General features: G+C 41.2%; 1 non-coding gene across 1 annotated transcript; it reads left to right on the top strand.

The window, feature by feature from the left end:
- Positions 1-18,141: 18,141 nt before the first annotated feature.
- Positions 18,142-18,215, top strand: Trnai-uau (transfer RNA isoleucine (anticodon UAU)). Its single transcript has one exon. It is a non-coding gene; the product is annotated as a tRNA-Ile (tRNA).
- Positions 18,216-24,075: the final 5,860 nt, after the last annotated feature.

Below are 24,075 nucleotides of genomic sequence, written 5' to 3'. Positions count from 1 at the left end.
TGATGACCTCAAAAGTTAAATCCCATAGTTCTCAGAGCCATTTCAAGCATTTTGAAAGGCCGTCTAGAAATACAGAATTTCTGCATTACCTATTTGCAGTTGTAGCCTATTTGTTGTGAGGAACGTTACGCTTTTGTTGGCCCTTTCGACTTCTTTACAGCGCGTGGATATCAACATCTATTTTTAACTTAATTATCCAAGTTGAAAGCGAGCTATCTCAATGCTCTTCCACTCATAAGAGTTTGCTTTAGTAAGTAATAATAATATTTTGTAATTTTATTTTGTCTGTAGTAGCCAGCGGCCTTGCCGCAGTGGTAACATCAGTTCCCGTCAGATCACCGAAGTTAAGCGCAGTCGGGCTGCGCTAGCACTTTGATGGGTGACTATCCGGTCCGGCGAGCGCTCTTGGCAAGCGGGGTGCACTCAGCCCTTGTGAGGCAAACTAAGGAGCTACTTGATTGAGGAGTTGTGGTTCCGGTCTCGTAAACTGACATACGGCCGGGGTGGCCAAGCGGTTCTAGGCGCTACAGTCTGGAAACGCGCGACCGCTACGGTCGCAGGTTCTAATCTTGCCTCGGGCATGGATGTGTGTGATGTCCTTAGATTAGTTAGTTTTAAGTAGTTCTAAGTTCTAGGGGACTGATGACCTCAGATGTTAAGTCCGATAGTGCTCAGAGCCATTTGAACCATTTCAACAAAATAGCGTAAGATCATACAAATGTTGCTCATGCTATCCCGCTCTACCTTGGTAGAAAGGATGATCGTCTGCTACAGGCAAGTTCTTTAGCTCTGACACTCACTGACATGATAGACAGGCGCATCACAATTGATGAACTGTCTACAGTTGGAGCACCATGGAATCACGCATGAAAGCTCTGTGTACAAAACTTCGCACACTCTTAACCCCAAAGCACCTTCACATTAAATTTTATATTCCTCCTACTACAATGTGTAGGCAGAAGACGTAACGTGTCTGATAATTCACTGTCCTGCAGTGTATTTATGAGATATAGGACTATTATCCAAGAGAACATCTGTAAAAAAGAATGTGATATTTGAAACTGAGAGTACGGGAGGATTCTCGAACATATTCTCAGTTCGAATATAATGAATTTCCTTGAGACAGAGAAGTTGCTGCCCATGCATCAGCACGGCTTTAGAAAGCATCGCTCCTGCGAAACGCAACTCGCCCTTTTTTCACATGATATCATGCGAACCATGGATGAAGGGTATCATATGGATGCCATATTCCTTGACTTCCGGAAAGCGTTTGACTCGGTGCCCCACTGCAGACTCCTAATTAAGGTACAAACATATGGGATTGGTTCCCAAATATGTGAGTGGCTCGAAGACTTCTTAAGTAATAGAACCCAGTACGTTGTCCTCGATGGTGAGTGTTCATCGGGGGTGAGGGTATCATCTGGAGTGCCACAGGGAAGTGTGGTAGGTCCGCTGTTGTTTTCTCTCTACATAAATGATCTCTTGGATAGGGTGGATAATAATGTGCGGTTGTTTGCTGATGATGCTGTGGTGTACGGGAAGGTGTCGTCGTTGAGTTACTGTAGGAGGATACAAGATGACATGGACAGGATTTGTGATTAGTGTAAAGAATAGCAGCTAACTCTAAATATAGGTAAATGTAAATTAATGCAGATGAATAGGAAAAAGAATCCCGTAATGTTTCAATACTCCATTAGTAGTGTAGCGCTTGACACAGTCACGTCGATTAAATATTTGGGCGTAACATTGCAGAGCGATATGAAGTGGTACAAGCACGTAATGGCAGTTGTGGGGAAGGCGGATAGTCGTCTTCGGTTCATTGGTAGAATTTTGGGAAGATGTGGTTCATCTGTAAAGGAGACTGCTTATAAAACACCAATACGACCAATTCTTGAGTATTGCTCGAGCGTTTGGGATCCCTATGAGGTCGGATTGAGGGAGGACATAGAAGCAATTCAGAGGCTAGATTTGTTACTAGTAGGTTTGATCATCACGCGAGTGTTACGGAAATGCTTCAGGAACTCGAGTGGGAGTCTCTAGACGAAAGGAGGCGTTGTTTTCGTGAATCGCTACTGAGGAAATTTAGAGAACCAGAATTTGAGGCTGACTGCAGTACAATTTTACTGCCGCCAACTTATATTTCGCGGAAAGTCCACAAAGATAAGATAAGAGAGATTAGGGCTCGTACAGAGGCATATAGGCAGTCATTTTCCCTCGTTCTGTTTGGGAGTGGAACAGGGAGAGAAGATGCTAGTTGTGGTACGAGGTACCCTCCGTCACGCACCGTATGGTGGATTGCGGAGTATGTATGTAGATGTAGATATTATATTGGGAGTATGACATAGATGGTGACCTGGAAAAGATAGCCACTCAGACTGGCAACACGAATGTGCATTTCGTGGAACTGTTTCAGCGTCACGATCGGCCTCATCTTAATACAGCCGTCAGGCGTAATAACATGAGACTTGGGGGTGCGCTGATGACAGAAGGCATGAGTCACATTTCAGTGGTGTCGGTGGAGTCCATCAGTAGGACGGGTTTCACTAGACATGGCCTGCACCTCAACAGGTATGGGAAGGGGAGGTTGGCAAAACTTATAGGTGACAGCATAGGTGGGGGTGGTGGGATCACTCATGGGAAAATTCCGGTAGTTGTGGGTGTTAGAGCTGTACCTTTTTTAGATTGAAGTCAGCTGATAGGTATTCCTGCTTAAGGGAAGTCTCTCTAACAAAGAAACCACTTTCTACAAAGCTTGGGTATCCGATTAATGAGGGAATTAGTATATTTCATCAAAATATACAAGGTATTAGAGATAAAGTTAGTGAACTGCTTATAGATGTTGACTCTGAAATTATTGGTATATCTGAACACTTCTTAAATAAGGAGATAATTCAGAGGCTTCCTTTACCAGGATACAGGTTGGCTGGCAGCTTTTCTAGGAGCTCTTTGCGGTGTGGGGGAGTAGCCATGTATGTGAAAAACGCTATCCCATTTGAGTCAATTGATGTTTCAAAGTACTGCACTAAAAAGGTGTTTGAATGTTGTGCAGGTGTGGTTAAATTTAGTGGAGCTAAACTTCTTACTGTTGTTATTTATAGATCCCCAGACTCCGATTTCACAACATTTTTGCTAAAGCTAGAGGAGGTTCTTGGTTCACTTTATAGGAAATACAAAAAGTTAGTTATATGTGGTGACTTCAATATTAATTGTATAAGTGATTGTGCAAGGAAAAGGATGCTGGTAGACCTCCTTAATTCATATAATCTAATGCAAACCGTATTCTTTCCAACGAGAATGCAAGGGAACAATAGAACAACCATAGACAATATTTTTGTTCATTCGTCATTATTAGAAGGGCATTCTGTTAGCAAAAAGGTGAATGGCCTTTCAGATCATAATGCACAAATTTTAAGTCTAAAAGATTTTTGTGCTGCAACACTTGTTAAATATAGTTACCAACTTTTTAGGAAATCTGATCCAGTTGCTGTACAGACTTTTGTAAACCTTATCAAGGAGCAAGAGTGGCAAGATGTTTATAGTGCTGATACAGTAGACGATAAATATAATGCTTTCCTCAAGACTTTTCTCGTGCTCTTTGAAAGTTGCTTTCCGTTAGAACGTTCAAAACAGGGTACTAGCACAAACAGGCAGCCTGGGTGGCTGACTAAAGGGATAAGAATATCTTGTAGAACAAAGTGGCAATTATATCAAAACGTTAGAAACAGTCAAAATCTAAATGCAGCAGCCCATTACAAACAGTATTGTAAGGTGCTTAAAAAAGTTATTAGGAAGGCAAAAAGTATGTGGTATGCAGATAGAATAGCTAAGTCTCAGGATAAAATTAAAACCATATGGTCAGTCGTAAAGGAAGTGGCTGGTCTGCAGAGACAGGTCGAGAATATAGAATCAGTGCGTAGTGGGGATGTCCGTTTTACTGATAAGTCGCATATATGTACAGTACTTAATAATCACTTTCTGAATATAGCAGGTGAACTAAATAGAAACCTAGTCCCAACAGGGAATCATGTAGCGCTCTTAGAAAAAAGTGTTCCGAGACTGTTACCTGAAATGCTCCTCCATGATACTGACAAGAAGGAGATTGAGTTAATAATTAAATCACTAAAGACCAAGAACTCTCATGGATATGACGAGGTATCTAGCAGAATACTGAAGTATTGTTCCACGTATGTTAGCTCAGTACTTAGCCTTATCTATAACTTTTCCTTTAGGAGTGGTCGGTTTCCTGACCGATTAAAGTACTCGGTAGTGAAGCCACTTTATAAAAAGGGACACAGGGATAATGTTGACAATTATAGACCTATTTCTATGCCATCGGTGTTTGCTAAAGTTATCGAGAGGGTTGTATATACAAGGTTACTGCAGCATTTAAATTCACATAATTTGCTGTCAAATGTACAGTTTGGTTTTAGAAATGGCTTAACAACTGAAAATGCTATAGTCTCTTTTCTCTGTGAGGTTTTGGACGGATTAAATAAAAGGTTGCGAACGTTAGGTGTTTTCTTTGATTTAACGAAGGCTTCTGGCTGTGTTGACCACAAAATATTACTGCAGAAGTTGGAACATTATGGAGTAAGGGGAGTAGCTTACAATTGGTTCGCCTCCTACTTTAAGAACAGAAAGCAGAAGGTAATCATCCGCAATATTGAGAGTGGTAATGATGTTCAGTCCCAATGGGGCACTGTTAAATGTGGCGTTCCCCAAGGGTCGGTGCTGGGGCCACTGCTGTTTCTTATTTATATAAACGATATGCCTTCTAGTATTACAGGTGATTCAAAAATATTTCTGTTTGCTGATGACACCACCTTGGTAGTGAAGGATCTTGTGTGTAATATTGAAACATTATCAAATAATGTAGTTCATGATATAAGTTCGTGGATTGTGGAAAATAATTTGATGCTAAATCACAGTAAGACTCAGTTTTTACAGTTTCTAACTCACAATTCAACAAGAACTGACATTTTAATCAGACAGAATGGGCATGTTATAAGCGAGACGGAACAGTTCAAGTTCCTAGGCGTACGGATAGATAGTAAGCTGTTGTGGAAAGCCCATGTTCAGGATCTTGTTCAGAAACTAAATGCCGCTTTATTTACCATTAGAACAGTATCTGAAATAAGTGACATTTCAACACGAAAAGTAGTATACTTCGCATATTTTCATACGCTTATGTCATATGGTATTATTTTTTGGGGTAATTCTTCTGATTCAAAAAGGGTATTTTTGGCTCAAAAACGGGATATTCGAGCTATGTATGGTGTAAGTTCGAAAACCTCTTGTCGACCCCTATTCAATAGTCTGGGAATTTTGACATTGCCCTCACAGTTTGTATTTTCTTTAATGTCGTTTGTTGTTAGCAATATTAGCTTATTCCCAAGAGTTAGCAGCTTTCACTCAGTTAATACTAGGCAGAAATCAAATCTGCATGTGGAATGCACTTCCTTGACTCTTGTGCAGAAAGGAGTGCAGTATTCTGCTGCATCCATTTTCAATAAGCTACCACAAGAACTCAAAAATCTTAGCAGTAGCCCAACCACTTTTAAGTCCAAACTGAAGAGTTTCCTCATGGCTCACTCCTTCTATTCTGTCGAGGAGCTCCTGGAAGACCTAGAAAATTAAGCAAATTCCAGTGTTACATTCTTGATTTTCTTTATTTAAACTAACGACTTGTCGCCTGAATATGTTTCTTATATTTCATTTTATCTGTTTCTACAATCGTGTTATAATTTCATGTATTGACTCGTTCCATGACCATGGAGACTTCTCCTAAATGTGGTCCCACGGAACAATAAATAAATAAATAAATAATAAATATCTTTAAAGAAAATTAAAATCCGATGAGAACTAAACAAAACGGACCTTGTAACATAGTGTCTGAGCATGGATATACAGCGTAGGAAAAAAAAATGGTTCAAATGGCTCTGAGCACTATGGGACTCAACTGCTGAGGTCATTAGTCCCCTAGAACTTAGAACTAGTTAAACCTAACTAACCTAAGGACATCACAAACATCCATGCCCGAGGCAGGATTCGAACCTGCGACCGTAGCGGTCTTGCGGTTCCAGACTGCAGCGCCTTTAACCGCACGGCCACTTCGGCCGGCACAGCGTAGGAAAAGAAATGACAGAATGAATATATCAGGTTCCTCCCCAGGAGGAGGCAACTGTGTATGTAACGTGGACATGTAAGGATATGGAAATCATACCAAATGGATTCGCATTTTTCAAATCTGGACTGATGTCATATGAAAATTTGCGCAGGCCAAGACTCGAAACCGGAGTTTTTACTTATCGCGAGTGAGCACTCAGCCAGGACCGACCCAAACTTCCATGTGTCGGGGAGTCTGCAGCACTTAAGGTCGCACATTTCTGTAGGACATTTGTAATATGAAGATACCGACAGTGTATAACCACAAACATTGTAACCATGAATAATATAGCCACGCCTAGACGGTCTGTAATGACGATAAAACATTCGTCTCTCCCTGTAAGACACACACGAAATGTGTGAGCGCAAGGAATGTGGACTCCATGACATATGGAAGTTTGGACCTGTTGTATACATAGTTCCGCGTAGTCAGCGTGTACACAACTTTCTCACTAGAGTGCGCCCCACTAAGCACAACAGCGCAGGCGCAGCGCTCGTCCATCTCCGCACTACGAGATGGCGCTACCTTAGAGACGGACAAAATTCTGCTTCCGCCGATCCGCGTATTAATATGTAAGGCAGCCAATGAGATTGCTGCTAACGTAGAACCTTTTCTCCTCGCGGATCACACTCGCGCAATGATACCTGAACGCGCGAGGTATTATAACGAGTGTACAGACCTCCGATTAGTCAGTCTGCATTAGTCTGTACGAGTCTGCATTTATCTGCACCTGTCTGTACCAGTGTACATTAGTCTGTACCAGTCTATAGTCAAGTTTCAGTCTTCACCTAATAAGATTACCATATTCCTGTACATAGCCATGAAGATAAATGTATGAACACTTTTGTCAAGTATCAGAGATACATGAGAGAATAAGATTAACGTACCAAGACCAAAGGAACTTCAGATTGTCAATTTTGGTCACCGTCAATCTGCTACTCTAAGCGTGCAAGTGGCATTTCTATCGTCTGACCTAACGGCACAAGATAAACACGCCACGATAAGACCACGAGACATATTGCTGACACTCGCCTACTTCGTTAGAGCGACAAGTCAAATAACCTGATGGTGTGTGTACCGAGGTCTTACAGTATGCACACCACAGGATCGTTGTAGGGGATGTGCTTGGATGGCCGAAGTTGTTAAGTGAGAAATCCGGTTTCGACTCTCAGCACAAATTTTCATGTGTTGCAAGTAGCTGACGTCAATCCAGATTCGCAAAATGCGACTCCGTTTCATAAAATTAACCGAAGCTCTAATGGTGAGAACAGTGTCTGTTCCTTTACACATGCATGCATGCTGAGTCCGAACTATATAGGGATTAAGAGAAATCAGAGCTCACATGTAAAGATTTCAGTGTTCGTCTTCCCCACATGCTGTTCGAGAGTGGAACCCAAGACAAGCAGTCTGAAAGCGTTCCTGTGATCCCACTGCCCGGCACTTAATAATGAACTGCAGAGCAGTCATGTAGATGCAGACATGCATGTAGTGAACCATAGTGCCTTACTGCACCGCTTACCGTTGGTGTGGATGTACACAAAACTATCACGTTTATATGCACACAGAGGCCAGAATAATGAGCGGAGTGATTTCTCGTTGATTTTCTAGCGCGGAGTTGACCACAGAAGACGTGAGAGCGCAGCGATGACGGGTTAGCCACGGGCAGACAGCTCCGGCAGCGCGAGTTTCGGAAGGAAACCTTATAAGGAGGGCACGCCCTCCGCACTTCCCACGACCGACGTTTGCATGGGAATAGCCGGTGAGCCAGGCGCCTCTGAGATCCTGGCTCGAGGCCCGGTTCCCCCATCGTGTACTAGGACTGATTACCGGTCAAAAGGGGGATCATGATTGAGAGGCTATGCTTTGTTAAGCTTATCGGCGCGCGACTGGTCGATTGTAAGCGTAGTTATTTACGCTTATATGTCACTAAATACAAAGAGTTTTGCCAAAGTATAGTTTCACAAATTAACGAATTTATGACATTCTAGAAGCGGGAAACTAAGGTGAGTACGCAACATATATTTTCAGTAACAATGAAAAAGGCATAGATATAATTTGTGTCAGTATCCTGAAAAATATATATATATTTCACTTGAGCTCTATCTGTTAGCATAAAGTCGAACCGGAATCAAGTTATCTCTCAAATCCACTTCTCCCGTGAAGTCCTTTTATGCAGTATTACAGGTCCAAATCTCCATCTGAGCTAATTTGAATGGTTTCAATAATATACATAGACCTTACATAACGTTTATATTATTATTAAACACAAAAGAAACGTGTGTAGTGTGAATATGATCGTTCTTAATGTTGACACCATGCTAATTATCAGAAAAGAAAATGTACAGCGACACCCGAAACTGTTATTCCCAGCTACCGCCACTGTGCTAGTGACTGCTCTAGGTCACTGATAAACTCTCCAGTACTGCCCACTTTCTCCTGAACTTTCCTTTGTTGGCCTGTAACGACATTCTTATGGCGTTAATAAATTACAAAAGTTTCTTGTGGATCAAATTATCACTTGCAGCATTTCCAATGATACTGAAGGCCAATTTTCGGTAAAATTTGGACAATCGAAACAGAATTCGGAGGCCCTCACAGATCGCCGTCCTGTTCGCTTTGAAATCAGCTTTATGATATATTTACTGAATAAAATGCTGTCCCGACTCCAATAAATGTTAGTAATGCTCGGAATGATTTATAGCAATCAATTATATAGAGCTTGAACGCCTGACAAAAAGTACGGAGAATTAAATAGAATTATACCTAAATTGCTATTGCTTCCATTAGATTTCATCAGGATAATGAGTAATTCAGGACTGAAACATAAACCATACAAGGAGATGCATTATGCCACAGCTGTTCTCAGCAGATGTGGAGGAATACTTTCGGAATGTTAAACTGGGAAAATGGAGGACTGCGACTTAATGGGTCGAATTCGAACTGCTTTCAACAGAATTGGACGGTCTTACGCCAGAGTGAGCCAATTACAAAATTCACTATTTGAGATAATTGAGTCTTAAGTTCCCGACAGTACTGTATATCGGATAATTTACTTTGGGATTCAAATTGGAGTAAATTACATTCATTATACACATTTCTCAATATTTATTGCTTTTTAAAACATGAATCACAAATAATTAATTACAAATATTATTGTTATTGTAGGTCATAAACAGCATTTGGTACATATTTTTAAAGTTTTGTTTCCTTACAGAACTGTCTTAATACTAGCGTTTTACAAGTTTAAGTAATCACAACGTCTTCAAAGTATGTTGATTTTTAAACTTTTCAAACCAATAGTAGTGCATTGAGTATTATTTTGAAGTATTCCTTAAACATGGTGTTACACTTCATCCACATAGTCATCTTTACTAGAGTCTCCTGCTTCTTGGCTGCTGCTTGGTAAACTATCATAAAATCGATGGGACATTGGAGGAATTAGACAAAGTATTGATTTAGCTTTGTAGCAGTCAATGGTTTTTGTGCAGGATGTTTCAATTTTAGAAATATGTTATGAAGCTCAGTTACTCGGCCTCTAATCCTTTTTGTAAAGCTGACCTAGTGAAACTTCATTTCCTCATTGTGAGTATATTGAATTCCATAATATTTGGATTTTCTTTACAGACACGGATATAGCTCATATTCATCCATGAGACTCGCTGACTTTCAACATTTTTTCTGATGGTTAATGTCGATGTCACGTTTTCTGAAGAATAAAAGTCTTTTGTTTCCATCCCACTATTTCAAAAGCTTATTTATTAATTCTGCAAGTTTTTATTGTATTTTGAAGCTAACTAGGGTGGTAAATATGTTGATGCTTCCTAATTTTGTTCTGAATATGGCCGAAGTCAGTATCGTAGGGCAAATAACTATGTCCTGGAATTTTAAATTTTTGAACAATTTCCTTGATACGGTTGTTAGGATCTTGTATCAAATGCATCAATAGACTTACTAGTTTTATACTTATATTTTGACCCCCCCCCCCCCATGAGTCAGACCAAAGTATAACCTTTTCCTTCACATGATGCTCATTTAAATACTTCAGAATACAGGAACCTATTTCATCAGGTCCTCATCCTGCTATACCTTCATGCCAGATATTCATTGTGCCTTTCGATGTTTCCAAGTCATGTATGCTGAGGTTGAATCAAGATAGCGGTCATTTATAGTATACATTAACAGTTGGCACGCTTGGAAGAGAAAAAGTCTTCTGGAGGTCAAAAGAAAGCATAGTACATTCTCCATCCTTTGCCGTTTCTATGTCTCTTTTCATGATTTCTTGTGCAAGATCAACCTGCCGCTAATGATATTCTTTCTCTGTTTGCACATCCTGAAGTGTTTTAAGATTTCAGGAGTTTTTCTTCGGTCATAAATAATCTTGATTTTATTTCAAACGTATCACACTTCTTGCAAGTATCTTTACGAGGAGGCTTGAATCCCAAGTTGAATTCTCTTCTAAAAATTTTTTCATAAAAACAATAAGACACAATTTGTTTCTAAATTGTCTTCTTGCATCTTTAGTTTGTAGGGTCTGTACATCAAGCATAAATTTAAACTCTGTGGAAATAGTTTATTTGGACTCTCTTTCCTGCAGTAGTGACCTTTATGTCGAGGGAATTAATTTACTGTATGTGGTTCTTGACATGCTGGATCTTCTCCTCTGGGAATTTGTTATGTGGTTCGTGTCTACCCCTTTTATCCTGTGCTTCACAGGATATAACTTTCTGAATGGATCTGTGTACTTTAGCACTATCAATACACAGTGTGTTGAGAAACATATCTTTACACACTTTAACATCACCTGAATTTGTAGGAATAAAATAATTCTAGATGAATGTCTTTTGAAGTTTTCAGAACTAACCCTTCTGTCCGTCACTTGCACTGATTTCACAGATCGTCCAAGTATTGTACTTTGTGTTTCGAAAGATCCCTCTTTGTAATACAGATCGAAAAATCGTCTTCGCTCTTCCACAGAAACTTTTTCAAAACATTTATTTTTGCAACTGCAAGAGTATTCTTTAAAACTTTTTCCAGGTATATTTCTCCCTGTTGTTGAAACATACGATTGCCCACTGTTTCTTCGTATTTTTTTTTTTCATTCTTCTTCAGTTTCCCGCGTTTACCATTCTTCTTGAATTTTCTTTTTCTGGATTTGCTGACACCTCCTGAAACAAAAAAATTGAAAAGTTAAACAAATTTTTGTTAATGTTATTCCAGCACTTATATTTCATGACAGATCATTGACGAGAACAGCTCAAGTCACATATAAGCGCGTTAACAATGCGCAGCTCTGTGTTATTAGTTAAAACTTAATGTTTCATTCACGCTATCCCAGAAGATAATTAATAAGATTTCTCACGTGCCAGACCGAACCAACTCCATTAGCGCCTCTGTCTAAATACGCTAGATTTCACTGTACATCAGTCACATAATGCCCTCTATTGAGCATAGTTCGTAGATTAGTATTTAGTTGTATGCTTAAGACATAGATGGCAGCATCTCAATGCTTCGAGTAGTTGGTTTATTCTGGCATATGACAAATTATGTGAAAATTACGAGTATAGGTTGCAATCTATATTTCATTATTTAGTAACAAAATTTCAAGAAATTCCATGAATTTACATACTATCACTACTTGATGAGGGCAAATAATCATCACTTGAACCACTTTCTACATCCAAATCACTGTTTTGAGCACATCTGACACAAAGTCAACATTTTGGGCCGCCATTTTGACAACTGACTTAGTTCACTTTGCTGAATGAAGTGTTCGTTAATTGTTCAGGCACAAGTAGTGCCAACGTAGTATACTGTGGCCTGTAATGCCTGGAACATTACGTCACTCTGGCATAGAGTATCGATTATATCAAATACGTTAAAAACTGGATTTCGCCAATTTGTAGTCAGTTCGCTCTGGCGTAAGGCCGTCCAATTGATGAAATTATGAATTTAGGGCTTTGAAGATATAGACTGCGTGCGTAGGAAAAGAAGTGAACAGAGAAGTAAAAATGTCTTGGGTTCCTTTAGTAAACTAAACAGAGTTTTGAGCACTAGGGCTTCGATGCACCTGGACTAAAAATTTACAATTTATACGTGTTACTACTTTTTATCTAGGGCTGGGAGATATGCACTTCTACTATGACAGCTAATCGAAAACTTAAAATTTCTTAGCAAGCAACGGAGAGATAAATGTTGGTAATGAATGAGAAAGACAACAAAACACCCAAAATGATTAGTGAACAGATTCGTATGGAAGGCGTAGCTGGGAGTGTAGTGAACACTAAAAAGATGTGGGAGCGATATGTATCCTGGCTAACGGGTAATAGTTGGGCCAGGCCAGTTGTTCGCTGGGTTATAAGAGAAGGAAGGTGACTGCATGACATCAGACAACACGCAGGATCGACAAGGGTACTGTTCAAGACTGTAATGTACATCACTCGACATCAGTGCCAGAACGATAATGACAACAACAAATATAACAGGCAGCCTGCTGCATCATCTAGAACCATTCTTACTGCGTAACATAAAGGCACTATTAAATATGAATATTCCCACTAACACCACGCTTTGATGGAGCAGTTCATTAATGGTTAAGTCGCTAGTGTTACATCACTGAACTCAAAGAGTCTGCAGTAGGGTTTTCAACACATTGTTCACCACAGCGGCTTATCACATCTGTATTACCTGCCAGTCGCTTCTGCCTATAGAGATGCATTAGCGGCGAGTTGTGGTATGGATTCTCCACAGCGAACAGGGACTCAAGAATGTTTACTCGACAGGAACGTTCTTTATTGCTTGAAACTTTCCATTGTGTACTTTGATGATAACAGCCCGGAGCCACTCATTGTTACCACTAGCTCACCGCTGATACAGTGGAGTGTGGTAGCCTGCACCGACCTTGCTGGCGCTAATCGTCTTGTGAGCATTGGTGCCAAGCCAAGTCAAGCCAGGTTGTGGAATGCCATCGGCGTTCTGTGACGCTGGTGAGAAGTGCACGGGTCAGATCTTGAGCCGTGGACCCTTGGAGACTGGCTAGCGTGTCAGGCAAACGGACGCACTGGGTGGTACGTCACGGCGGGTCCAGTTCGTATTCTGGAAGAATCAGGGCTAGGTGATGGCTCATAGATCAGTGGTTGTTACAGTTGCTTGATGAGTAGGGTATCCACGTATTTGACTGGCACATAGACTACATCAGTCGAATTCACACTGCCGAAGGAATGCCGCTACCAGATGAGCTGGGGGGGGGGGGGGGGGGGGCATTTATAATCCTTCCAGCGTGGTGTGTTACGAAGAGAGGTAGGTTAATATAACGTTCTTGGCTGTGGAAACCCGAATTGTGCTACACTGTGTAGTTACTAAGTCAGCCACTGACAACTGGACATTAATGTTGCAGTGTCCTGCTACAGGTCTATCGCAGCACCCAGCTGGCTAGATGTTTTAGTCTTGGCTGGCTGCGAAGGTTTGCTTGAAACTCGTGCCAGAATACTATCATTAACCACTTCTGCCACAGCATACAACTCATACGAGGGTGAGTCAAATGGAAACCTTAAAAATTTTTTTAAAATATTATTTATTGTGCAGAAGTGGTACAAAGCTGTATCCCTTTTCAACATAATCTTCCCCACGCTCAATGCAAGTACTCCAGGGCTTACAAAGTGCATAAATTGCTTCAGAAAAAAATTCTTTTGGTAGTCCGCGCAACCACTCATGCACCGTGTGGCGTACCTCTTCATCAGAACGTAACTTCTTTCCTCCCATTGCTTCTTTGAGTGGTCCAAACATATGGAAATCACTTGGGGCAAGGTCTGGTGAGTATGGTGGATGAGGAAGACACTCAAAATGCAGGTCTGTGATTGTTGCAACTGTTGTACGGGCAGTGTGGGGCCTTGCATTGTCATGTTGCAAAAGGACAGCTGTTGAAAGCAATTCACGTCGCTTTGATTTGATTGCAGGCTGAAGATGATTTTTTAGGAGATCTGTGCATGATGCACTGGTGACAGTGGTCCCTCTAGGAATGTAATGCTCCAAAATGACGCCTTTTTCGTCCGAAAAGAGAGTCACCATAACCCTCCCTGCTGATGGTTCTGTTCTAAAGTTATTTGGTTCTGGTGATGAGGAATGGCGCCATTCCTTGCTCGCTCTCTTCGTTTCCGGTTGGTGGAAGTGAAACCAGGTTTCCCCCCCAGTAACGATTCTTGCAAGGAAGCCATCACCTTCTCGTTCAAAGCGCCGAAGAAGTCCTTCACAAGCATCAAGACGTCGTTCTCTCATTTCAGGAGTCAGCTGCTGTGGCACCCATCTTGCAGACGCTTTGTGAAACTGGAGCACATCATGCACAATGTGGTGTGCTGACCCATGACTAATCTGTAAACATGCTGCAAAGTCATTCAGTGTCACTCGGCGGTTTTCCTTCACTATGGCTTCAACTGCTGCCATGTTCTGTGGAGTCACAACTCGTTGTGCCTGACCTGGACGAGGAGCATCTTCCACTGAAGTCACACCATTTTCGAACTTCCTACTCCATTCGTGGACTTGCTGCTGTGACAAACATGCATCGCCGTACTGAACCTTCATTCGTCGATGAATTTCAGCAGGTTTCACACCTTCACTTCGCAAAAACCGAATAACAGAACGCTGTCCTTCCATGGTGTAAGTCGCAAGTGAGGCGTCCATCTTTATACTGATACTGCGACGGTATGTGTGCATCTGCACTATGCTGCCACTTACAGGCCATTCTGCACGCTGTTTGTAGCACGATTACCAACTTACAGGATTTCGATTTGTTATTACAAATTTAAGGTTTTCATTTGACTCACCCTCGTACACAGTATAACGCTCATTAATTTCTCTTTATGGGTGGTTCATCACTTTGATAATGAGTCTGGACTGTATACTATTACACATAGTTTTTCAGAAACAAGGAATTTGATATTTATAAGGGGCCTTCAAAAAGTTTCCGTAGAAGCAGTTACTGCAGCGTATGTGCAACATAGCGCGATTGCGATGTGCTTATATAAGCACCGACATGTACGCAAAGGATTAGAGTGGCTTTCGTGTCTTTCAGACATGCATGTGATAAATGCGGAAACGTGGACGATGGTAATGTTGTTACCAAATGTGTTCAAACAGTACCAACGTGCTGTTATTCTTTTCTTGTCTGCTGAAGAAAGAATGTAGAATGTGTAGAGGGCAGCACGTATCTCGAAAACCACCGTTGTGCAACGGTGCACCAAGTTCCTTGCTGTTTGTTAATCGGCACAAGACGCCAGTAAATCTTGGAGGCCAGCAGAAGTTATGCCATCTCTTGTGGGACACACTAGAGCACCCGCCCTATAGTTCTGATCTCTCTCCCAGGGATTATCAGGTCTTCAGCCCCCTAAAAAAGCACTTGAACGGTCAACGGTTCCTGTCTGATGAGGATGTGCAGCATGTAATTATGTTCTTCTTCACGCAGGAGGACACAATGCTTTACCGTACTCACACACTTGAGCAATCAGTAAGAACATTTTCTCAATTCTCACGGCGATATTACCTGATTGTTATACAAATTCTGGACTGTATGGCCTTAGAAGGGAAACGTTTTGGCCGACCCTCATATTTACAATGATAATGTGGATTCTTGAACTACGGCATTGATATGTTCTCGTTCCCTGACGTTGAACATGCATTCTGACAGTCGTTAGTGCCAATAGACCGCTTGTTTGTCTATGGACAAAGTTCACTCTAAGATACCATATTAAAAATTGTCTAATAAGTCTTAAACAGTACACCTGCTACTAACGCAAAAGTGAAAACAATAACAAGCAAGAAAGGTAGAGGCAAGGGAGAAAATGGAAAAGAAATAGAATGTAAAAGAGAATTGCTGCGTCATAATTCCTTGACTATTGTCAAAAGGGTACTGTATGTACCCTTTCAACTATTTCAAGTAATGTAAAATACAGGTGGTAGCGAGTCATACTTGGCACTACCGTAAGGATTGTGTTTCATTTTTTATTCTTGTGTATGCATGTACTCCCTAAAATTTTCCCTGCTGATCCTCAGTCAGTAATTTAATTTTGCTTAATTTTTCGGATGTTTGAGACTGTGTGAGAGAGCTTTCTGTTAGTGGGATGGTGTCTGGCAAACATAGTACATGTGTATTTGGAAGTTTACTAGGTTGATAACCTGCAGCCTGATGAAAGAAACCACAGAAGTCGGTGTCGAGGTTCGCTCAGTGGCAGATGGCCGGTCTCGTTTCAGCGGACCTCCCCACCACAGTCGGGAAGTTGAAGGAACTGGAGATTGGTGCCATTGCGGATCGCGTCTACTGGAGAGGCGGCGCTGCTAGTATAACGGAGGAACTGTATTCGTTTATTGCTATAAAATGAGAATCCATTCCCAACGTCGTAGACGTGTCAAATATAATATAATGGAATACTAATCAAAACGCTTCTTTTAGCGGATAATATTTTATGTTAATTGAAAGGGGGACATTTCAGTTTGATGGCGTGCTAATTCAGTAGTTAGAGCTGGGAGATAGTTAGGTCCTTAGCTCAGGTTACGACCCATTTCTTTCTTCATGTTCCAGTTTGAGGACAGCGTGTGTTAGAGGTAATCAAAATATTTCACTGTGTATGTTAACTTTGAGTTGCTATAAAATAAATCCAATACATTAATCCAATATATACGAAGATGGTATCTGTTCTTTCGGACATGTGCGAAAGAACAGATATATATATATATATATATATATATATATATATATATATATATATATATATACAGGGTTATTACAAATGATTGAAGCGATTTCACAGCTCTACAACAACTTTATTATTTGAGATATTTTCACAATGCTTTGCACACACATACAAAAACTCAAAAAGTTTTTTTAGGCATTCAAAAATGTTCGATATGTGCCCCTTTACTGATTCGGCAGACATCAAGCCGATAATCAAGTTCTTCCCACACTCGGCGTAGCATGTCCCCATCAATGAGTTCGAAAGCATCGTTGATGCGAGCTCGCAGTTCTGGCACGTTTCTTGGTAGAGGAGGTTTAAACACTTCACCATTAAGAAAAAATGTTGCTTCATCACTGAAAACAAGTTTCGCACTGAACGCATCCTCTTCCATGAGCTGTTGCAACCGCGCCGAAAATTCAAAGCGTTTGACTTTGTCTTCGGGTGTCAGGGCTTGTAGCAATTGTAACCGGTAAGGCTTCTGCTTTAGCCTTTTCCGTAAGATTTTCCAAACCGTCGGCTGTGGTACGTTTAGCTCCCTGCTTGCTTTATTCGTCGACTTCCGCGGGCTACGCGTGAAACTTGCCCGCACGCGTTCAACCGTTTCTTCGCTCACTGCAGGCCGACCCGTTGATTTACCCTTACAGAGGCATCCAGAAGCTTTAAACTGCGCATACCATCGCCGAATGGAGTTAGCAGTTGGTGGATCTTTGTTGAACTTCGTCCTGAAGTGTCGTTGCACTGTTATCACTGACTGATGTGAGTGCATTTCAAGCACGACATACGCTTTCTCGGCTCCTGTCGCCATTTTGTCTCACTGCACTCTCGAACGCTCTGGCAACAGAAACCTGAAGTGCGGCTTCAGCCGAACAAAACTTTATGAGTTTTTCTACGTATCTGTAGTGTGTCGTGACCATATGTCAATGAATGGAGCTACAGTGAATTTATGAAATCGCTTCAATCATTTGTAATAGCCCTGTATATATATACGAAGATGGTATCTGTTCTTTCGCACATGTCCGAAAGAACAGATACCATCTTCGTATATATATATATAGGGCTCACCGGCCACTTGACCATCTTCTTCTTCTGTGCGGATGCACAAACAGTGCCCGAACTCTTACGGGAATTGGCAACGCAACTCGAGTAATGAGTATAATGAGCAGGGCAGTACAAATGTAGTCCGGGACAATACGTTGAAAATGTGAGTCTCGCGTGAGGCGTGTCAGATATAAATCCCTGCAGTCACGCTATCCGTCCTCGGTGGCTCAGATGGATAGAGCGTCTGCCATATAAGCAGGAGATCCCGGGTTCGAGTCCCGGTCGGGGCACACATTTTCATCTGTCCCCGTTGACATATGTCAACGTCTGTAAGCAGTTAAGGGTTGTAATTTCATAGTAATTACATTAATCCAAGAAACTCTTTCATTCTGCGTGTGACCAAACATGTGTTCTGGTGAGTAGTACTAGTGCCAATGTCTCCGCAGGGTGTGTACCATGCCAACAAGGAGAATATAACGGGCTTGAGCGCATGATAAGTTCAGCAAATGCGAGTGTAGAAATTAAGCTGGAATTGGTAAATACCCGGTAATCGTCTCCTTGCCATTCATGGCTGGAATTGCACAACGATAACCATGGAACGTGTTGCTATCATTGTAGGCAGTGACGCGTGTTACAATTAGTCAATTAACGCCATACAGTGGTAGAAAATTGGGGTCGGTACACGATGAGTAAACATGCCATCGATCCACGGGTCCGCTAAAAGCCTCATGGTCCGTTGAACGATGTGCTTCACCGATGCCAAGAATTTAATTTAAATGCTAGGAAGTGGCGTGTGCAGATTTTTTTTAAGTAACAGAATTGTTTCACGTAGTTTTGCCATAATCATTTCCTATATGACGTGTGGAGGCCATTTCATAGTCAGCTGAGCAGTTGCTAATTGTATAACCATATTTTTATTGTCCAGATATGTGTCTGATTGGTACATGAGCGTACATGATTCGATTTGTGTGTTGTTGAAAGTAGTTAAAATCTAACGTTGTGAGGGCACACACATATCCTGATTTCAGAATTAAAAAAAGACGATAGTCAATATTAGGACCAAATAAATGAATAAAGTTAGGAACGTGTCTTTGATACATCGCGGGAGCTTCACGTCGTGCGATATCTTTGTGAATCATATTTGAGCACGGACGCCTTGCGTCGCGTGGGATGAAGGCAGGAAATGTTGAATATCAGTGCCTGTAATAAAAATGTTACTAGATAGGTAAAACCTTTATTAAATAAATATTTGTTTCATTTTGAAACTGAGAATTTGTCAAGATTAATAATTCTGTAGCATTACCATTTTTTCCGCCATTTTAATTTGCCATAATCAAAAGCTCCAATCATTGACGTCGACTCTGGCATGGTTCAAGTAAATATAGAATGGTTCAACGAACATTCGCGTTTCAGGTCGGTAATGTTGTTGTTGTTGTTGTGGTCTTCAGTCCTGAGACTGGTTTGATGCAGCTCTCCATGCTACTCTATCCCTGCAAGCTTCTTTATCTCCCAGTACCTACTGCAACCTACATCCTTCTGAATCTGCTTAGTGTATTCATATCTTGGTCTCCCTCTACGATTTTTACCCTCCACGCTGCCCTCCAATACTAAATTGGTGATCCCTTGATGCCTCAGAACATGTCCTACCAACCGATCCCTTCTTCTGGTCAAGTTGTGCCACAAACTTCTCTTCTCCCCAATCCTATTCAATACTTCCTCATTAGTTATTTGATCTACCCATCTAATCTTCAGCATTCTTCTGTAGCACCACATTTCGAAAGCTTCTATTCTCTTCTTGTCCAAACTATTTATCGTCCATGTTTCACTTCCATACATGGCTACACTCCATACAAATACTTTCAGATATGACTTCCTGACACTTAAATCTATACTCGATGTTAGAAAATTTCTCTTCTTCAGAAACGATTTCCTTGCCATTGCCAGTCTACATTTTATATCCTATCTATTTCGACCATCATCGGTTATTTTGCTCCCCAAATAGCAAAACTCCTTTACTACTTTAAGTGTCTCATTTCCTAATCTAATTCCCTCAGCATCACCCGACTTAATTCGATTACATTCCATTATCCTCGCTTTGCGTTTGTTGATGTTCATCTTATATCCTCCTTTCAAGACGCTATCCATTCCATTCAACTGCTCTTCCAAGTCCTTTGCTGTCTCTGACAGAATTACAATGTCATCGGCGAACCTCAAAGTTTTTATTTCTTCTCCATGGATTTTAATACCTAATCCGAATTTTTCTTTTGTCTCCTTTACTGCTTGCTCAATATACAGATTGAATAACATCGGGGAGAGGCTGCAACCCTGTCTTACTCCCTTCCCAACAACTGCTTCCCTTTCATGTCCCTCGACTCTTATAACTGCCATCTGGTTTCTGTACAAATTGTAAATAGCCTTTCGCTCCCTGTATTTTGCCCCTGCCACCTTTAGAATTTGAAAGAGAGTATTCCAGTTAACATTGTCAAAAGCTTTCTCTAAGTCTACAAATGCTAGAAACGTAGGTTTCCCTTTTCTTAATCTTTCTTCTAAGATAAGTCGTAAGGTCAGTATTGCCTCACGTGTTCCAACATTTCTACGGAATCCAAACTGATCTTCCCCGAGAACAGCTTCTACTAGTTTTTCCATTCGTCTGTAAAGAATTCATGTTAGTATTTTGCAGCTGTGGCTTATTAAAGTGATTGTTCGGTAATTTTCATGTCTGTCAACACCTGCTGTCTTTGGGATTGGAATTATTATATTCTTCTTGAAGTCTGAGGGTATTTCGCCTGTTTCATACATCTTGCTCACCAAATGGTAGAGTATTGTCAGGACTGGATCTCCCAAGGCCGTCAGTAGTTCCAATGGAATGTTGTCTACTCCTGGGGCCTTGTTTCGACTCAGGTCTTTCAGTGCTCTGTCAAACTCTTCACGCAGTATCGTATCTCCCATTTCATCTTCATCTACATCCTCTTCCATTTCCATAATATTGTCCTCAAGTACATCGCCCTTGTATAGACCCTCTATATACTCCTTCCACCTTTCTGCTTTCCCTTCTTTGCTTAAAACTGGGTTTCCATCTGAGCTCTTGATGTTCATACAAGTGGTTATCTTTTCTCCAAATGTCACTTTAATTTTCCCGTAGGCAGTATCTATCTTACCCCTAGTGAGATAAGCCTCTACATCCTTACATTTGTCCTCCAGCCATCCCTGCTTAGCCATTTTGCACTTCCTGTCGATCTCATTTTTGAGACGTTTGTATTCCTTTTTGCCTGCTTCATTTACTGCATTTTTATATTTTCTCCTTTCATCAATTAAATTCAATATTTCTTCTGTTACCCAAGGATTTCTATTAGCCCTCGTCTTTTTACCTACTTGATCCTCTGCTGCCTTCACTACTTCATCCCTCAAAGCTACCCATTCTTCTTCTACAGTATTTCTTTCCCCCATTCCTTTCAATTGTTTCCTTATGCTCTCCCTGAATCTTTGTACAACCTCTGGTTCTTTAAGTTTATCCAGGTCCCATCTCCGTAAGTTCCCACCTTTTTGCAGTTTCTTCAATTTTAATCTACAGGTCATAACCAATAGATTGTGGTCAGAGTCCACATCTGCCTCTGGAAATGTCTTACAATGTAAAACCTGGTTCCTAAATCTCTGTCTTACCATTATATAATCTGATACCTTTTAGTATCTCCAGGATTCTTCCAGGTATACAACCTTCTTTTATGATTCTTGAACCAAGTGTTAGCTATGATTAAGTTATGCTCTGTGCAAAATTCTACCATGCGGCTTCCTCTTTCATTTCTTAGCCCCAATCCATATTCACCTACTACGTTTCCTTCTCTCCCTTTTCCTACTACCGAATTCCAGTCACCCATGACTATTAAATTTTCGTCACCCTTCACTACCTGAATAATTTCTTTTATTTCATCATACATTTCATCAATTTCTTTGTCATCTGCAGAGCTAGTTGGCATATAAACTTGTACTACTGTAGTAGGTGTAGGCTTCGTATCTATCGTGGCAACAATAATGCGTTCACTATGCTGTTTGTAGTAGCTTACCCGCATTTCTATTCATTATTAAACCTACTCCTGCATTACCCCTATTTGATTTTGTGTTTATAACCCTGTAGTCATCTGACCAGAAGTCTTGTTCCTCCCGCCACCGAACTTCACTAATTCCCACTATATCTAACTTTAACCTATCCATTTCCCTTTTTAAATTTTCTAACCTACCTTCCCGATTAAGTGATCTGACATTCCACGCTCCGATCCGTAGAACGCCAGTTTTCTTTCTCCTGATAACGACGTCCTCTTGAGTAGTCCCCGACCGGAGATCCGAATGGGGGACTATTTTACCTCCGGAATATTTTACCCAAGAGGACGCCATCATCATTTAATCATACAGTAAAGCTGCATGCCCTCGGGAAAAATTACGGCTGTAGTTTCCCCTTGCTTTCAGCCGTTCGCAGTACAAGCACAGCAAGGCCGTTTTGGTTATTGTTACAAGGCCAGATCAGTCAATCATCCAGACTGTTGCCCTTGCAACTACTGAAAAGGCTGCTGCCCCTCTTCAGGAACCACACGTGTGTCTGGCCTCTCAACAGATACCCCTCCGTTGTGGTTGCACCTACGGTACGGCTATCTGTATCGCTGAGGCACGCAAGCCTCCCCACCAACGGCAAGGTCCATGGTTCATGGGTTGGTTGGTTGGTTTGGGGAAGGAGACCAGACAGCGTGGTCATCGGTCTCATCGGATTAGGGAAGGATGGGGAAGGAAGTCGGCCGTGCCCTTTCAGAGGAACCATCCCGGCATTTGCCTGGAGTGATTTAGGGAAATCACGGAAAACCTAAATCAGGACGTCCGGACGCGGGATTGAACCGTCGTCCTCCCGAATGCGAGTCCAGTGTCTAACCACTGCGCCACCTCGCTCGGTATGGTTCATGGGGGGAGGGTCGGTAATATTAGGTATAAAATAATAGCGTTTATCTCCTGCGCGACAGACAACAAGAAATAAAATCAAACTTGCTGATAGAAAATTAACTTTTGAATTACCACATATCGGGAATCATATACAAATTTAACGTCGCACCTGAATGGCGGATATTCCGTAAAGGAACCTCTGAGAATTTAATGTTATGGAACAGGATACATTAGATACAGAATACACGTCATAGGTCTGAGGGGCCCCCGCAGATGCTCACGAGCAGGAGTACCGAAATGTAGCTTGAATTCACTAATTGGAGCCCGCAACATAGGGACAAGTAGCGGAAGCTTCTCCGAACCATTTGTTTTTCAAAAAATTCAACAGGTCTCTGCTCACTGTGTCCGTTTTCTGCAAAGTAAGGTTCTCCATGCTGATTCCACCTCAACTAATTTCCCTTCGTCACTAGTTTCAGCTACCCTTTGAATTTGATAGCAAGTCAACACCATACTTATTTCCTGTGTCATCACCTGCGTGACAGAAACGGCACTCAAAATAGGGTCTCACTTTCAAACTCACCTTCAGATCCGAAAACAAGTTAACTGTTTACTGAGGCATTTCCATTCATTTGGTTTCTTTACCTACATCGGACAAAACTGTTATCTTTGTCCACGTCACTTCCCTTCCTCTTGGCCAAAATAGGAATTAGTTTGTCAGTGAGCTCTTCTCGGCAGTCATTGATGTTACGTTCAAGAAACTGACAGATTATCATTTTCTTGTAGCTGAAATGCTCAAAGAAAATTTTGAAAATAATTTTTAAACTGACTTACTCCGATCCTTTCAGCAAGAATCCATGATAATGTTATCTAACTCGAAATATTAAGTGACTACGGTTAAACTTTAGCAAGCAAAACGTAAACTTCATTTGTTTTCTTGAAAGAAACAGATTAGGTAATATTAGCAAGGAATTCTGCATGGTTCACGAATTTAGACAGATACTCGTATAGTGCAATTGTATTTGTCGTCTCTACGACCTGAAGTTAAATATCTAAGAAAACGAACGTTTAAACTCTGATACTTACTGACGAAATTTCGTAGAAGACTTACGTGAAGACGTCGCTCTCATCAGCAACTTGCAACAACTACACTTACTGTGGAACGGAAAATGTTATGTAAGATAAGAGAATGAAACGTGACGGTACAAAGCGATATGTATTTCACGTTGA

Source organism: Schistocerca nitens, chromosome 7 (assembly GCF_023898315.1).
Source record: "Schistocerca nitens isolate TAMUIC-IGC-003100 chromosome 7, iqSchNite1.1, whole genome shotgun sequence".
In the NCBI taxonomy this organism is placed as follows: domain Eukaryota; kingdom Metazoa; phylum Arthropoda; class Insecta; order Orthoptera; family Acrididae; genus Schistocerca; species Schistocerca nitens.
Note: the sequence above shows the minus strand (reverse complement) of the source record. Positions and strands in the feature narration are given on the sequence as shown.